Genomic DNA, 3469 nt, shown 5'->3' with positions numbered 1-3469 from the left:
ATAAGCTGCTACATGCTTGTAAACCAAGGTTGCCTCAATAAAAATATTATTAAAAAATTCCAGAGGCAGGAAAGAGAGTATTGGTTTGGGTAACAATACTGGGTCAGCGGAGTGGTGACCATATGCAATATGGAAGTATGACATTCTGCTATTCAAAATGAGGTGGCAAGTCTACTGGATGGAGAAAAACAGCAGGCGTCTTTACATAGGAAACATGCTAGAGTGCTCATGGTCAAGCATCCTCTTTGAGAATAGAAATCTAGTGATTTCCTTTGTAAAACATTTCATACCTGAGCTTCATAGAACTTTCCTGGGTGGCATTTTTTGACTATTCTAGTAATGCCTAGCTGTCTAGATTTGAAGCCCACAGTTGACATTTCTGAGCTGAGGGTGCAATTATTACTCTCTTTATCTCAGTTTTCTCATCAGAAACATCACGATCACGATCACGACCATCCTGTTATTCGTCGATTGCCTCGAACAGGCCCCAGTAATGTCTCCTTCGTCCAAGCCCTGAGATTTTTTAAAAAGTGCCAAATTCAAGGCTCTTTCAGAGTTAGGAGAATGAGACCCATCATTGTTACTGGTATTTGGCACATTGGGTACGCCACGGGGAGTTTGCCAGACACTGCCGTGTTATTATCTCATCAGAAACATGGGGATGATAAAAGTATTTCTGTAATATTGTTAGGATGATCCGATAAATTAATACATTAAAAACCTTTAGAATAGTGTTAGACACAAGAACCATATATTTATTAGTTACCAGGGTGACTGGTTTTGGCATATCGAATATTCCAGTTGAATCTCATGAGGGCAATGTTTATGAGAAATAGTCTCGTTCCTGACATTCCATTTGCTCTCAACGGAATGACCATCTCCGAATGCAACAGTTATGTGTACCTAAGTCAAGAAGTCAACACAATGAATGACCTGGCACCTGAGTTGCGCAGGAGGAAGAGAGCATCTTGGAATGCCTTCAAGAGCGTCAAAGAAATAGCTGAGAGGATGAAGAACCTCTGGCTCCAGACACATCTCTTTAATTCCACTGTTCTTCTTGCATTAACATACGCCTCAGAGACCTGGGCCCCACAAAAACAGGATGAGAATGCTATTTGGGTCTCCCAAAGAGGAATCGAAAGAGCTATGCTTGGAGTATCATGTTTCACTCAAATGAGAGAAAGAATCTAGAGTTCCGACCTTCATGGTCAAGAATCAGGGATGCTGTCTCGTTTGCCAAGGCGTTGAGAATTAGATGGGCTGGGCACATAATGAGATTTGAAGACAACTGCTGGACTAGAGCCGTTACCAACTGGATTCCACAGGATGTCAAAAGATCGCGTGGCCGCCCACCTACGAGATGGTCAGACTTCTTCGTCAAGACCCTGAACTATCAGTTTGAGGCTCTTCGTGTTCCTAGAATGAACAGATACCATTGGGCTACACTAGCACACAACAGGGACAAATGGAGACATTACTGGCGCCCGCTCGAGCAAATCGATGAGTAACAGGATGTCAAGTGATCAAGTGATTACTAGGGTGACAGAGTTCATCTTTTATTGTCCAGAATCATTGCCTGTGATTTAAAATACTAATTGTAGTCAGAGATGTAACTCAGTGGTAGAGTTCTTGCCTTGCATGTGTGAGGTACTTGGTTCAAGCCCTGGCACCACACACTTATACACCCACACAAATACAACATATTTGCTGTGGTTATGGAAACTACGAAATTATTTCCTTTCCCAGCTTCATAATGCACAGCCTTCTTGCCGTACTTTTCTTTCTTTCTTTTTTTTTTTTTTGTGATTCCTTTTTTTAAAAAAAATATTTTTTGAGTCACTGTGAGATACATAGGTACAAAGCTATTCGTGGTCTGGTTTCATTCATACAATGTTTCAACACCCACCCCTTCACCAGTGTACATTTCCCCCCCCCCCACCAATGTCCCCAGTTTCCCTCCCTCCTACACCCACCCCACCCCGCATGCTGTCTCTATGGCAGGCACTTTCCTTCTCTTGCTCTCTCTCTTTCTCTCACTCTCTCTCTCCTTTTGGGCATTATGATTTGCAATACAGTTACTGAAAGTCTATCATGTTTGTTCCTTTACCTATTTCAGCATGTAGTTCTTATCTAGAGTGATCATTTTCAACTCTCCTTGTCATAGTGGTCCCTTCTCTATCCCAATTGCCTTGGGAGAACCCTAGCACTTGAGGCAGGTTTCCAACTGGTCCAATCTTCCTGGCCCTTGTTTCTATTGTCCTTGGGTATTAGTCTCATAGACTCTCCCTGTATTAGTTTTATTTGATACTGTGAAAAATTGCCAGAAATTTAGTGGCTTGAATATACAAACTTATTATCTATCTTTCTGGAACTCAGTCTCATTAGGCTAAAATCAAGATATTGATAGGGCTGTGTTCTTTCCGGAGGCATTAGTAGAGAGTTTGTTCCTTTCCTTTTCAGTTTTTAGAGGAGCCTGCTTTCCTTGGCTTGTTGCAGCTTCTTTTTCAAATAGAACATCACAGCTCTTCTTCTATCAACATTTTCTCTCTCCATCTCTCTCTTTCCCTTATTATGACATTGGATCCACTTGGATAGTCTAGGATAATCTTTCCATATAAAAGTTCACAATTTACTCACACTTCTTTTTTTATTTCAGGGGAGAGTACAAGCACAATCCTCCACTATAGCACTGTAGCACTATCCTCCTGTTGTTCACTGATTTGCTCGAGCGGGCACCAGTAACATCTCACAACAAATTGTGAGACCTGTTACTGTTTTTGGCATATTAATCCCCTACTACCACAAATTATGCAGTTGAGTTTTCCACATTTGGGAAAATTACAGGGGTCAGCACATTCAGAGTGCAGCGGATAAATCTCACCCTGGGTAAACCACCTTTGTGATCACCTGCCAGGAAAGAATTAATGACATTTCTAAAGTCCTTGTTTTACATGTTCTGTGAATTAAAATTTAAAATATCTTTGGAGGTCACATGATTGAGCCTACCATAAGCACTTAATAATTGGTGGCTGCGTTTAAAATTTCAAATTATTAATTTTTTGTGATTAAGAATGATTAAATGTTTGCTTAGGTCAATATAGCTCTTTCATTGTTCTTGGATTGCATGTTGTTAGAAGTCAAAATTGAAGGCTTTTAAGTGCATGTATTAAAATCTGTTCTAAGCAAATAATTTAAATTTTAAAAAAGGAACCATGGTTCTAATCCACTATTTATAACTTGATGAAACAGAACTATTCAAATGTATGGTAACAGAGCATGCTAAAATATTATGAAATACCAGCTCACCTGCCATTGTGCAACAAATGAAAAATTGCCAAAATAAAAAAAAACATAAAAAACAAAATTGAAGTTTTTGAGTGAAAGAATACAGTAGCAAATAGTATTACTACTCAATTATTGAAGACAGATTTCTGTCAGATATAGATATGGGTTGTTTGGGAGGGGAGAA

The 3469-nt window shown here is 39.7% G+C and overlaps 1 non-coding gene across 1 annotated transcript; it reads right to left on the bottom strand.

Moving 5' to 3' along the window:
• Positions 1-2758: 2758 nt before the first annotated feature.
• LOC130039467 (U1 spliceosomal RNA) lies at positions 2759-2922 on the bottom strand. Its single transcript, XR_008794891.1, has one exon. It is a non-coding gene; the product is annotated as a U1 spliceosomal RNA (small nuclear RNA).
• Between the last annotated feature and the right edge of the window lie 547 nt (positions 2923-3469).

Source organism: Sorex fumeus, unplaced genomic scaffold, assembly GCF_029834395.1.
Source record: "Sorex fumeus unplaced genomic scaffold, SorFum_2.1 ptg000086l, whole genome shotgun sequence".
Taxonomy (NCBI): domain Eukaryota; kingdom Metazoa; phylum Chordata; class Mammalia; order Eulipotyphla; family Soricidae; genus Sorex; species Sorex fumeus.
Note: the sequence above shows the minus strand (reverse complement) of the source record. Positions and strands in the feature narration are given on the sequence as shown.